The sequence below is a fragment of the Aptenodytes forsteri genome, unplaced genomic scaffold, assembly GCF_000699145.1.
Source record: "Aptenodytes forsteri isolate BGI_AS27 unplaced genomic scaffold, ASM69914v1 Scaffold164, whole genome shotgun sequence".
NCBI classification, from domain to species: Eukaryota; Metazoa; Chordata; class Aves; order Sphenisciformes; family Spheniscidae; genus Aptenodytes; species Aptenodytes forsteri.
Genome location: NW_008795527.1, coordinates 5696429 through 5710759, shown reverse-complemented (window position 1 = coordinate 5710759; position 14331 = coordinate 5696429).

Genomic DNA, 14331 nt, shown 5'->3' with positions numbered 1-14331 from the left:
GTAGCAGGTCGTTGACTGCTTCCTCTTGGATTATGGGGGGTTCATCCTGCTCGCTGTCCCTGTCTTCCAGCTCAGGGGGCTGAGTACCCTGAGGATAACTGGTCTGCCTGTAAAAGGCTGAGGCAAAGAAGGCATTGAGTACCTCAGCCTTTTCCTCATCCTCAGTGACAACGTTCCCCCCCGCATCCAATAAGGGATGGAGATTCTCCTTAGCTCTCTTCTTGTCATTAATCTATTTGTAAAAACTTTTTTTGTTGTCTTTAACAACAGCGGCCAGATTGCGTTCTAGCTGGGCTTTTGCCTTTCTCATTTCTTCTCTGCACGACCTAACGAGATCCCTGTACTCTTCTTGAGTCGCCTGCCCCTTCTTCCACAAGCAGTAACTCTCCTTTTTTTCCTGAGTCCCAGCAAGAGCTCCCCGTTCAGCCAGGCCAGACTTGGCCAGTACCATTACTTCAGACTTGAAGGATTCTCAAGCATATGGGACAGAAGGCCACAAAAACATCCTCCAAAAGATTGTCTGGTAGAGACTACTGGGTAAGCAGGGTTGAGGTGAGCAGTGTTGGCCAGCAGGAAATACAGGACAGAGCAGTGCAAAAGTACCAGTTTGGGACTTGAAGGTTCATGTAACGGTATAGTCCTCCTGACAGGATTTATTAGTCTGATTTGGCATGAACGTTGGTGGTTTGCTCCTAGACCTGATCCGACTGAGCAGAGCCAGCTTTGGTGTTTTTGCACCCAGAATATAGCCAGCATAGCAACCACCTCTACAGAGGTTTCTTTAGAGAAAACTGCTCACAAGTTTATTTGTATAGGCTGCAAATTACATTTTTGAGTATATGCTTTTATTTTTGTATAGATCTTTAACTGCTAATCATGCAAGGGCAACCCACATAATCTTCCCACAGATAGTGAGGGTTTAACGGTGCAAAGCAGGAATTTTGACGTGCTCAGGTATTGTGATGATGAGGGCAATGTGAGTGCCTTAGATAAATGTGCATTTCTTCTACCTGGTTAAAAGCTTCTTTAAAAAAAAAAAAAATCAGCATTACTTTCATAACAAAACCAGGTATGTGTAACCCTTGTTCCATTTATATACACAACAGTGGATCTGTAATTTAGAAAAAAAAAAAATTGCTCCTTTGCAGGTTGATTTCATAGTCTCTCAATTATTTGTTCTAGATGGTCCTGATATGAACAACTCGCTCAGACAATAGATCTTGTTTGTTTTTCATATGAGACTTTAAGTCATTATGATTCTTTTTGATTAAGAAAAATCCAAGCTTTAAACAAATTGTTTCACGCATATGAATTCCATGTAGGTAGGTACTTTAATGCTTTTGTAAGTGTAATAGAACAAGCAGCTTTTTGCTGATAAAGGACTGTGTTTAGTGACTGCAGAGCAATATGTATCAGAGGCCCAGCTGAGCACCTTTGCAAGACTAAGTTCTTTCCCACTTAAGCTTTGCAAGTGGTGGCAATAACCCAATCATGCATTAGCATGGCTTCTGCAAGAGTTGATTGCAGTGGCTTTTCAGACAGGTGTTGCTAAAATAAATTCAAAACTTCAGAGATGTAAAGTAATTAAGATTACATAAAGCTGTAAAGGAAATACGTCTCCGTGTAGAAGGACATTGAAAAACTTTACAGCACATGTAGATCCCAATCCACCTTTTGGGAATTGTGAGTGCGATACTGGGAAAAATAAAGTCCCTGGGAGCGTTATGTGTCAGCAGCAGTTAGTCAGTGACAATCAAACCTTTTATCTGGTGAAGAATGGTGGAGGCAGTTGGGTTAAACATATCTAATTGGATCTAATCCGTGAGTAATTTTTTAATGTAAGATAAGTTTATTTAAACTCTGCTTACGTAATACAGTCATCTACAGATTTATGTACCTGTTTGCAGGCTTAAGGTGATTGTTTAGGACAGAGGAATAAGATTATGCGTTGAATGGATATGTGCTATTAAGTTCAGGTTGCTTTAAGAGACATAGTTTTTTACTCTTCAGCTTATCTTCTGTTCTCATTCCTCCTGTTCAAATTCAAGAATTCTTATGTCTGTGTTGCACATAAGGCAATAGGCTGTCACCTATATCTGTCTCACTGCCTGAGCCTACAGGTAAAGTAATTCCATTCTGATATGTTGCGTGCAATAAATTCCACCTGTGAACTGCCATGGTTGCCCATTAAACTGTGGATTTGATTTCTTTTTCCATGTGATCCGTTGTTGATTAAATATGAGTACTCCCCTCAACTGCAGCAGTACTTGTTAATTTAAAATAGTAATTATCTGTTCAAAGATAACTAGGATACTCAGGGATCACTCAGAGGCAATGCTGGTGTGTGAGAGGAAAATTGACAAATGGAAAAAATCTATTGCTTCTCCCTAGAGAGAGAAGTCTGTGGAGTGCAATAATATTCTGCCATGCCTGAAAACCCTTTTCAACTTGCTGTACCATACTTCTTAAATCTAGCTGTAGATCTTGTAAGAGACTGCAAAAGTCAAAATAAAAGCTATTCCAAAATAAAAAGCAAAATAAAGAGAGAGTCCAGTGACCAAAGGGGAGGGTACAGTGGTGTGGTGGCCATATTTATGGCAGTGTAGTGCTCCTCAAGGTTCTTATGTGCTGTAAAGCTGAGAGCAGAACGAAACGCTTGAGCTTCAGGGTTTAACAGCTTTGGTCTTCCGTAAGGTGTGGTTGTATAGGGCAAGCACAATAAAGGGAAATCATATATTTGTAACACATTGCTGGTAAACCTTCCAACTTGGGTCACGGTTTTACGAAGGGGTTGGATAGGTGCAAGTGGCAGCTCACGTAGATCAGATTGCAAGACTAGGACATGCTTGGTGCATACTTCCTAGGCAAAGGGAAAGTAGTTAAGAGGTAAGCTGGTCATGAGTCACTACGGAAGCTGAAAGCTGGGTAATGGCTGATACACATGGTAAGAGCTTATTTTCCTGTTGTTCAGTCTTGATCCCACTCCATCTTTAGATACACTTTTATCACTAAGTATGTTTTAATATAGTAAAAAAAATTCCTCACATGTGCCCTGTAAAACAAATAATCTTTTGTCGAGTTATATATTTTGGTTTTTAAATTCCCAGAAGTCAGGAAAATATTTCCAGGAAGTAGTAATTCCTACCATAATAGGGACTTTGTCTAAAAGAGCAGTTTGTTGCTATGCATCTAAGAGCTTTCAAAATTAGAAATGTGGTTTTGCAGTAGTATTCGCATAGAGTTTTCTTTAGGAATTTTAAAATTCATTGAGAACTTCATAAATAGGCATGTTTTGGAGTCCTGTATAACGATTTGCTCTGCAAAATCTGAGTTATTCTTAGGTCAGATGGAGAAGTTTTGTACAGAGATTGCTTGCAGTTGTTGCAGGCTCATAGTAGCGGACAAAGATTATTGCTTTTAGTCAGCCTGTAAGAAGGATGGATTACCTCTGGTGAGAATTAGAATTGAGGACAGACAGGTCAGGCAAGGAAAATGCTAGATGCAGTCTGGGACAGAGAGCTCGGTCAGGGACACAGGAAGGAAGCACCTCCTGTGATGTCTTGAATCCCAATGAGTTATACCCTTCTACAACTCCTTCAGCTACTGCAAGCAGAACAATTAAATATGGCTTTGGGGTTGTACTTCATTGTAATAACCGCTATTTCATGTGTTTTCCTTAAATGTGGGGTTTTTTTCATGCAGAAAAAAAAGTCTAAGCAGTTCAACAGTTTGTACTTTGCAAACTTAAGTGATCCTTTCGTTTTAGGATCCCCTACTTCTCTAGAAATGTTTTTTAAGAGGAAATACTCATTCAGTGCATTCAAGTTATATGTTAGTCATTTTTCTTCTGATAAGTCACAGGAGGTGAAATCTTAGGAATGTGTTACTGAGCATTAGCAGATACAGGGCTAGTCATTTATTTTCACTACCATTTCATGCCTCAAGCGATAGGAAATTAGAAAAACAAAGTATGTTATTTGTTTTAAATACTCAATGAGAAGTCAACCCTTTAAAAAGAAGAGGGGATGGCGAGTTTCTTCTTAATCTGCAACCTTCTCTGTACGAGCCAATATTGATATGATGAGTTTGGTTAAAGAGTCTTGTTGCTGGTTTTGTCCCGTGTCTCTGCACCTCTCTGAGATTGCTCCTGAAGCCTGTGCTGGTTGTCTCCCTTCTAGTTTGGGTCTGCTTTGACTATATTATCTTAATGCATGGTTTCCTGTGACCAAGACCTGAAGATCCCCAAAGCATCAGCCAGTGCTTTGGAAGCCTGGTGTTGTGCTGTTGAATTCCATATTCTGTCTGAGACGGTTTCTTCCTGCATTTTGTGGCAAAAAGAGGCCCCAGTCAGCATGTCCACAGGGCCGCCTGAATCCTTGGCTCTGCCCTTGAAAACCATCATCAGTCTCCGGTCCCTTCTGAGCACAGGGAAATACCTGCTTTGCCTGTGCTCAAATACCTGGATGAGGTCTTTTGCCAGGTTTTGAGTTTCGCTATCTTGTTTTGCATAACTTTATTATAAGACTTTTCCTTGAATTAGAGAAAGGAACACATACTCATAATTTACTTTTCCAAAGGAGTCAAGGGAAGGGCTTTGTATTTTCAATTGTTTTATTCCTGTTAAAATGTTTATTGGTGTATGCTGAAAAGTGTCTTCTTCCCAGTGTGCCCTGCCCATCAGTATGTCAATTTATTTGCATTGCTGTTGTGCCTCCAAGATCCTTTGTTATGATAGCGGAATGGTGGTTTAGTGAGCTACGCTGCTAAATCATCAAGGCATCGGACTATCAGGCCTCTCCTGTGATGAAGTTGTGGGATTCTTGAACTTCCATCTGTAAGCCGTGGTCCACAGGTCCCTGAAGCCAAATGTGTCAAGCCAAAGCATTTAATGGGTAGCCTGTTTGATGCTAGGATTAGTTTAGTAGCTTAGTGCCCTCCCTGATCTGCTTTTGTTTCCTGGGTACAGGAAGGCCTGATTCTTTCCCTATTTCCCTTTGTCTTGTCTTGGCAGTTTAAACAGTTGTTGACCTTTTCAGTCTGACCTGGTAGGTATCAGTGGTGCCAAAGCGGTGTTACGGTATGAGGAGACAACACAAAAAAATCTTTTGAAGCTGAGGGAGAGCAAGATGTTGGTGGTGGGGGAAAAGGGCACGGTCTTCCTGGTGTAGACCATGATGTTCCCCATTTATTCTTTTTAACATCCTTGTTAGTTTGGGTTTTTTTGTAATCCCAGTATAAATTACTTAGTCCCTGTTAGTAACTAGGTTATTAGATTACTGACTAGCTACCTTAATTAGTGTTCTCAACAGTTGGTTAATAAAGGTTCATATCAACATATTATTAATCTGAAATATCAACTCTGTTTTTGCAGCATTGTCAAGACTAGAGGAAAATTACAACCTATTGCAAACCCCCTGATTGAGAGTCATGTTGAATATCTGCTTTCTTTTATTTTAGATTGTTAACAAATAAATTTAGGTTGGCACTTCTGCTACCTTTGCATTTTATCTTCCATTAGCAAAGAACATATGCCAGGTTTTCTAGCTTTTCAACTCTACAGAGCATATCAAACTAGGCGGAGCAACATTCGAGGTGGGATGCAAATGCGTTGGTCTGCATGGGCTTTAACAGTCAGTTCATTGACTTTGAGAGTTTGACTGTATCCATGACTGAACAGATCTACATTCTGGGATTTAGCATCAGTTCACTTCTTAATTTTAGAAATAATTTTTTTTTGTTTGTTTTCCTCATTGTACAATAGATGCAGTAGCTGTTAGCAGTTTTTTGGCTTTTGAAAAGCTTCTGTTTCTTTCAAAAGAACAGGGGGTGGAGCAGTGAAAGGTATATGCCCCTTTTTCACTGAAAGTTAATGTATTCTGTAGAATCCTCTTCTAGATCCACATTCAAGAGCCTTAGGTTAACTGGCATGTCTTTCTGAAGTCCTCAGAGAAACCAGCCAAGCCTTTCATTGTGTTTTCTCAGTCCAGAAAAAAAAAAATCCTTTAGCTGTCTCGTTAATAAACCTTTTAAATTCTTCATATCTTGCATCCTCGTAGGAAGTGAGTTGTAGAAATCTAACGTAGCTTTTATTGGCATTCTTACTTTCTTACATGTACATATGTATGCATGCACCTACAGACATCCAGTGGAACCTTTATTAGGTTATCTGCAAAAGTAGGTTGCTGATATTGGTCTTTCCAGTGCATGAACAATGATGCTGTAAACAAGAAAATAGATTTCCCTATTAATAATGTCAAATATCGTTGTGCTGAGCTGACATTGATACAACCCAAACAACTGCAAAGCGGATGTATGGGTTTTTTCTACTGAAGGAAGCCAGGCTGGCTGGCGTAGTGATGTTTTATGCCCATTAAAAAAGATATTAAACCTGTTCCGGTTAGAAATCCATAACTCCTGCAGTAACGCTTGGTTTCAGAAACTGGGTTGGGTGCGGGTGGGTGGTTGTGGTCTGATGCTGAGCCTGTTCTCTCAGCATATTTGTGGTATGCTGGATTTTGAAGCTTCTCAGCCAACGATGGAAACTGTGAATCATTTCAGAAAGATAAACAAGCAGGTCTATAGAACTGAATAATATACCATTAGTAATTGTTCTATTGTTAATTTTGGCTGCATAATTAAACTCTTAACTCTGCCTGAGATGTTTTTAGGTGTCACTGAGCTATAGATTTTCACACAGATTGCCAATCTGCAGTTGTGAATTTCTGTTGTAGCATTGTAGAAACTGATGGAAGTTTGATCTACTTCAAATATCTAAAAAGTGCCTAAAGCTGAAGCTGTGAAGCTGTTCACAAGAGACTCCCTTAAGATCTCACCCTAAGATGGGCAAGCAGAATATTTTAGATAAGCTATTTTCTGGAAATGTTTACTTTTCTCCATTGATTGTGAAAAGAAGCAAGGATCGCAGGGTCAGACTTAGGTGTCTGTCATTCATGTTTAAAGTTAGGTCAAATGCACCTCATTTTTGGGTTCTGACAGTTGGCTGTTCGGCCAAGAATAGTGGGTATGGGTTTTGGCTTAGCTGATTGCCTCCTAAAATGATCGACAGTGAAATAGGTAGTAGTCCTCACAACTAAAAGCATCAATTAAATTGTCAGGTTTTGCACTGAGCTGACTGACGGCTGTTCCATTTCCAGTGCGTGAGCACGAAGCGCTTCAGGAGCTGCTGCAGTGTAAACGGTACTGCCTGCAGGTGGGATTTGCTGCCTCTGTGATGGAGTGGGGTAAAATATTATATACCTGCTCTGGTCTACATCTGGGTGGAGCAGATGTCTCTCACTCAATAACTTCTACTAGCTTTTTGTAATGTGATTATGCTGTTAGCACATGACGCTAATACTGGAAAATAGATACAAATAAGTGAAGCAACAGGCTAATTACTCTGTTTTTTTCTAGCTTGGGTGATTTATATTGCTGCTTTATTTGACTTCCTTTCATGGCAATGTTTCTTAATTCCGAGATTCTGGCCACCTGTGTATATAAATGTATTTTTGAGAACTGAATTTTCTATCTGATTGCAATTACGATCAAAATTGCTTATAAATATATCTTTTTGAGGAGCAAAACAATCGAGATGCATTCATAGCATTCATAATAGCCATTGCTTGCAATGCCATGTTTATAGATAGACTGTGAATTCTTTGGGATAGTTTGGTGGACTTCAAAGTCTCCTGAATCTGGATTACCAACAAAGACATATTCTTGGGTTTATGCGTTTATATTTTCAGGTAGGTGTTGCATTTAATATAATTTATGTCCAGATACAGCATGGAAGAAGATTAAGAAAAGGGAAGCTGAACTGTTGAAATTGAGAGAATATGTGGTGTTTTGAGCACTATGTCTGTGCATGGTATATCAAAATAGAGGGAACTTTGCCATACATGTTTGCTTAACATTTGAGCTTTGTGGTTACCAAACCAAGACTGATCACTCAGTTTGTTCTGATGTGTGAATAGCATCGGAGTCCAATACTCTCCGACCAACTTCTTTTAGATATTCCACACGTGGAGGGTGTGATCTTTAGTATCTAGTTTACTTATCTGAAGATAGTTGATGTTACATGGGATTTCTGGTTTAGCAGAATGGTACAAAATATACTAAAAACACAATACAAACATAAGTTACATGTAACAAAATAAAGCAATTGCAATACACAGTTCAATCACAATACCAATGTGATTCCTATTACCAGTCTCTACAGTATGCTCTCTGTCACAACGCTGGTCATCCCCAATCACTGGGAAGAAATACGTGGGTTGAATCACAATCTTCTGTACAGACTGGCTCAAAGCTTTTTGTTTTCATCACTGCAGACAACTAGTTTGAATGTTTTCCCTCATCTCAAAAGAAGCAACCTAAAGTCCTCCTACAAAATTAGTAATACAATATGCTGACCTAGGTCAGTCCTCTTGGGATTTATGTTTATTTCTCCTCTTCACCTGGTCTTACTGAATTGCCACCCAGCTCTCAGTGCTGTTGTCATAGTACTCCGAAGTGGAGTATGCTGTCATGGATGAGTAATGCTTGTCTTGTGTGTTCATGGATTTAAGAGACAGCCTTTCCTGAAATACAGAGTGAGAAGGAGCTACGTGGGATACATGATGCCTATAAGTTAACCTGACCTCAGACCAAAGCTTGACTTACTGGGGGAAATTGGCCTTTAGTCTAGAGTCTGGTCTCTGAAAGTGGCCTGTACAGTTGGGTAGATGTAAAAAAAAGAGGAGGGAAGGAGGGAAAGGATGTGGTGGTGTAAAAATATAGATAGATGGAAGTGCTACATTTCTCTTCCTTTCATGCTCTTGTCATATTTACAGCAATTTTCAGCTTAGAAGGTTGTATCTTCTCCGTGTTTAATAGCCCTTGATAGAATCTTCTTCCATGAATTCATTTAAAAGCTTTCAGGCTTCCTCACAGAGGTGAAGAAATTACTTTCTGATGTCGGGTTGAGATCGCTGGTATGTCAGCTGCCAAGCAGTGGGTAGGAGAGCAAGTGTGTGCCCCCTCTCTGCATGTTCAGTCTGTAATAGCTATTTTTCTGTCTCACCGAGGATAATAGTTGATTGTGTAGGCACCCCATGCCATACGCTGTTGGGTGGGTGTGGGTTTTGGTTTTGTTTTGTTTTTTTTTTTCAACAGCCAACTTGTGGATATGAATCAGTATCTATTGCCGTAGAATTATCTCAGCTTGGTCTGAGAGGATTTGTATCCATCGCTGCCTAGAAAATAACCAAAACTAGTGTGTTCTGTCAAAATGTTCAACCTGCTCTGAGGAAGAGGAAGCAGCTGCAGGGAACATGAGACTGCTTTTGGGATGCAGAGTGATACAAGTCAGTTGTGGACTTCTTTTCCGTCCAAGTGAATGCTGCTAACAGCATAATCAGTGTTAGCTGGTATGTTTGGAATAGCTGACATGGTGCAGTGTTGTGCGTTTCCACTGCTGGCTTTTTGTGCCATCTCTTTTTAGCCAGAAATATCAGAATTCAAGTATCTGGAAGCCGATTCCCTGTCCTGCAGGTAAAAAGCCACGTGTTAACTTGGGGAACTCCTTTTCCTTGCACATGCTTTGAAGAAATAATCAGTGAGTTCTAAGTTAAAACTTGCTTTACTGCTTACAGCAGTTGTTGTTTTATTAAAGCCAAGGCCTTCACCGCTTGCAAGTGTGTAAGAGGTGCTGGCTATTAATACATCCTTCCTCCGATTACTGTATTTAGTTCATGAAATAATAAACTTAGCAACTGGGAGGCATTGCTTTCTGGAGAATGCCCACTTTGTATTTATTTTTTTTTATTTTTAAGCTTAGCCCTTGTAATTTTGAAGACAATTTATGGGTTTTCAATTGCTGCAGCGCTGTATCCTGGAGACACTGGTGATCTCCTGTGCTTTTGCTGCTGCTCAGAGCTTTAGGTAGCAAGAAAAATGGAAGCAGCACATCTGATTTTGTTGTGGTGATATTTGAATTGTATGAGTAGGGTCAACACTAAAAATATAACTTTCAGTGGGCTGATACATTAAAAAAAGAGAAGCAGGGTGGACTTCAGCAGAGGAGTGGTACACTACATGAGAAAGCTGCTCTTCCTGCACTAGCCTCCATTACTGAGCTGTTCTTGTGTTGTCTTGTGTCTGACGAACTTTGTTGCTAGGAATTAAGCCTCTCTGGTAATTTTTTTTAACATGTTTTCTTCCAAATACTTGCATTTATTGGTTTATTGGAGACCTGCTTCAGGGTCCATTAATGATTTCTTCCAAGTGTGCTGTGAACAGTGGCTAGTACAACTCTCTCTGCCAAACATTAATGAAGGATTGAGCTAAATTGCAGCCATTCCTTTATAATAATTTTTGCAGAATTTCAGCTACGCCGTTTTTCCTTTAGCAACATCATCTCTTACAGCAACTGATGAAATGGTTATATTTTTCAGGATGAACAGCACATCCAATGTGCCTCTGAATTCAAGAATCCTGTTCTAACATCTACACCGTCCATTGAAAGTGGTGTCTTGCATAAGGAAAAAAACCTTATTAGCTTTGGAAGAGTATCATCTTCTGCTTGTTTTTTAAGTTCACCTGACCTTGATCTCTGCCAATCCTTTTTATCCTCTTCTTTTTCTAAGAGGTGTTCCTGCTGATAAGTCATGCAAGCTTGGAGTTGGATGACTAGCCATCACCTTAAAATGAATGTTAATTGGGTATGAACTGATCTGTAGCAATACACCATCTCCATTATTTCAGGGTACTCCAGTTAGGAGCACAGCAGCCTAAGAGAGCTCTCAACAGTCTGAGAAAAGCTCCTGCTGATACCTTGTCCTTGAAGAATTATATCTAATTCCTCCTCTTAGTTGCTGAAAGAAACCTTGTTACCAAAAGATAACTTTCTGCATATGTCAACCCAAGTGTATGATTTCATTTTCTTGACTTGTATTTTCACCTGTCAATGATTAAGAATTTTTTTCTCTCTTTTTTTTTTTCACTGACTGTGCCATGACTCATGCATATTTCATATGGTTGCTGAATACGAGACACAGAAGTCCGTTGTCTCAGTGGTTCAATTTACAGTTCTCTTGACCTTGTGAAGTGCATCTGGAGTGCTTTGGTCGTGGGAGGTTTCTGTCTTGTTTTTACCTTGTTATTCAGCTGAGCTGCTTCTGGAGGAATTCTTGGTTAGTGACTTAAGAAATACCCGGTCTCCTGAAATACGTGCTGTGAGCTGGATCTCTAATGAATAATGCAGTGTGTGATTGTATGTTAATTGGTGGCGTGGTTTTTTTTGACTATTTTTCAAGAAACATCTTCCTGTGCATCCCAGTTTAGCAGTTAGGTGATGAGATTTATAGTGCAAATTTTGGTGAGTTTGTCTTCTCATTTTTGTCTGGGCTGGCTTATTTCTCAGCTGAATAACTACTCTCAGGTTGCGTGCACAATTCTTGGCTGGAGAATCTTGCATGAGCACAATTTTTTATTTTTTATTCAATGTGTGGTAAGTTTCATTCTCTTTTGGTATTTGTTTGTACTTGCTGCAGAATGAAACCAATTCCACTTGTTTCCTCTCTTTGTTTTCTCTCTCCCACTAGACATATTGATAAAGGACAAGTACTTTTATTGGAGTGGACACTTACTCTCTACTGTGGAAAAACACTGTCCTGTGACTTTTAAAAAATAAAAATAGCCGAAAAAGATTTAGTGCCTTTAGAGCTTCTGGAAAGCTCTTTTGGGAAAGACAGGGCATTCAGTGCGTGTTGAAAACCTGCTACAACACTATCTTAAGATACTACACCTGATAGCCACTGGTGACTAAGGCATGCTTCCAAGTATGAAATCAAAGGTCGGTATCGAGTTGCTTCATGTACTGTAATGTCATAAGCAAAATTAATCCATAACAGAAGATGTATTTTTCAGCAATAAACATGTGGATTAGCAGTATCCTTTTTTTCATGTAAATATTAAAACATGAGGTTGATTGTATTTACCCTGCACATTGTTATGTGACTGCTTAGTCCCTACATGTTGCCATTGAGGTCATTTGTGCAATAAAATCAGTGAGGGGATCTTAACGTGGTGAGAGCCTGGCTCTGGCTTTACTATTTGTACTGAGCGGGACCTTTGGGATGAAGGTTTCCTAAACACTGTAATTCTGTTGGTGGCCTCTGTAGGCAAAATAGCAAGATAAACCTTCCGGCTGCCAGTGCTGCCCTTCCTGCTGATTTGTACCATGGTTGAAGTTACAGACCTCCAGGTTATTAGTCACTTCTTAAAAAAAATATGTTTTAGGAACAGAGGGCAAGAGTCAGAAAATGGTGATGAAATAGCACGAGTCAACCTGTGTAAAGAAAACCCGGCGTGTCTCACTAAGTGTGTAGGGGTGTGGTCTTACCGGCTCCCCAGATGTGCAATGAAGGAGAGAGGAGAGGTGGCTTCTTAGCGCTGCTCTGGCCCCATCCTCTGCACTTGGGACCCTGGGGAGCAGCAAATAGAGCTTTTTATTGCCTTATTTTTCAACAGTATCAAAATGAGCTTTAGCAGGAGGTAGGGAGTGTTGCTGCCGCTCTTCACATTGTGGGCTAGCCATCGTACTGCCTTGGATGTGTAAATAAAGAGCTTTTCCTTCACGCTGACCGAACCTGGGAGATGTCGGCAGCCGAGGTGGATTTCGTAGCCTTACGAGGGTGCTAAAACTGTGTTAAAGCAGAAAATGCCTCACAGCTGTTGTGGCAGTGAACACTGCAGCAGCCGTGCAGGCTGTGTGACCGATATGCATTGCGGTCGCTTGCCTCTCGCTGCACACAGGTGTTGGGAAGTGCCTGTGGAAAAGGAGGAGCTGCGAGAGTCCCCGCAGGGACTCGGTATCCGGGTGGAAAGTGGGAAGCCTGATGAGGATTTGGTGAGAACCGGCGGCTGCATTGCATCCGCTCTGTCCTGTTGTCCCCTTACATCACTCTGTTCCTCTGTACTGGTAATGATTTATGAGTTTTCCACCTACCAATTTTGTTAGCTCGTAATCTAGCTGCCTGCTGCCTTCCTGGGGAGCGGAGACAGCTGCTGGCTGTGTGCTGACATGTTTCCTCTCCAGCAGAAGTGCAAGGGCAGCTCTTCCTCCATGCTGCTCGAGTTGGTAATTTGCTTTTAATGTAACTCCTTGGCTTGTTGCTGAAAGAAGAGGAAAACCCTCTTTAGGTTTTCATTCTAAGCCTGGAACTGTAACAGTGAGAGGATGAAAACGCGTAGTAACATCGCTGGATGAAAAAGACCCAATAAAGCCTCTTAATGTCCTGGATATTCCACTTCTTGGGGGGAAAAAAGATTGACCTTGATATATGGGTTGGGGTTTTTCCTTCATAGAAATTCTCCCCATCTATGCTTTTATTTTATTTGACTTTGTGATGAGTGCTCCTGTCTTACATGATGTCTGAGCAAGGGAAGGGGATGGAAATAATTCCTGCCAAGCATCTGTTCCCGTGAAAGCTGGTGGTGCTGTGTTGGTGGTGCTCTGGCAGCTCTCTCCAGCACCCTGTCAATCAAACACCATCGGCGTGAGTCCCTGCAGCAGCAGCAGCATCCCGTGGAGCAGTGCTGTTGGAGCCTGCCGGTGGGCTGCCCAAAGGGTCGCCGCCTGCCCCCGTGGGCTCCCTCACTGTTGTTACAATGCCCTGTGTACATAGAGTCATTTTATCTTGGTAGGGAGTTTTATTAAACGGTTTTTCTTTTTTTGATGTTGTCTGGCATTGATTTCCCTCTCTCCCTAACTAGGGCAGTGAAGTTTCGCTGCTGTGAAGCAACTGTTCTTGAATTTATCGTGAGCATGTTAACATTTGAAAAATCTCAGATGATTCTGAGATTTCAGTTAAAAGAGGTGTAAAATGATGCTTAGAAAAATAGTATTGGTTTGGATAAAGGTTTTCCGTTTTTTTGGGTTTTTTGGGTTTTTTTTTCAGTTTGAGCAATATGTTTCCAAGAACAAATGTTTCCAGTATTTTAGCTTGGTAGAAACTTCAGCCTTATCAAGGCTTTCAATAATTTAGGAGTTAATCATCATAAGAATTTCCCTATGGTACAGATAAAAGACTGCATTTTTCTAACTTGTTAAGCAAGTTCAAGCTTGCTGAAGCTCTGAAGTAACTTTTACTTCATTTGTTGCTGGTTTTATAAATTAATTTTATTAATTCTGGTTTTATTAATTCTGTTAGTTTTTATTAGTTGTGTGAGAAGGATTGGTTGATTATAGAAACTGCTATATATATATACATGTCTAGATGTCTACAACTGTAGATGTCCCTCAGTTTTATTTTAACTGTTTAGGGTCTTTAGCATGTAAATGAGAAGCAA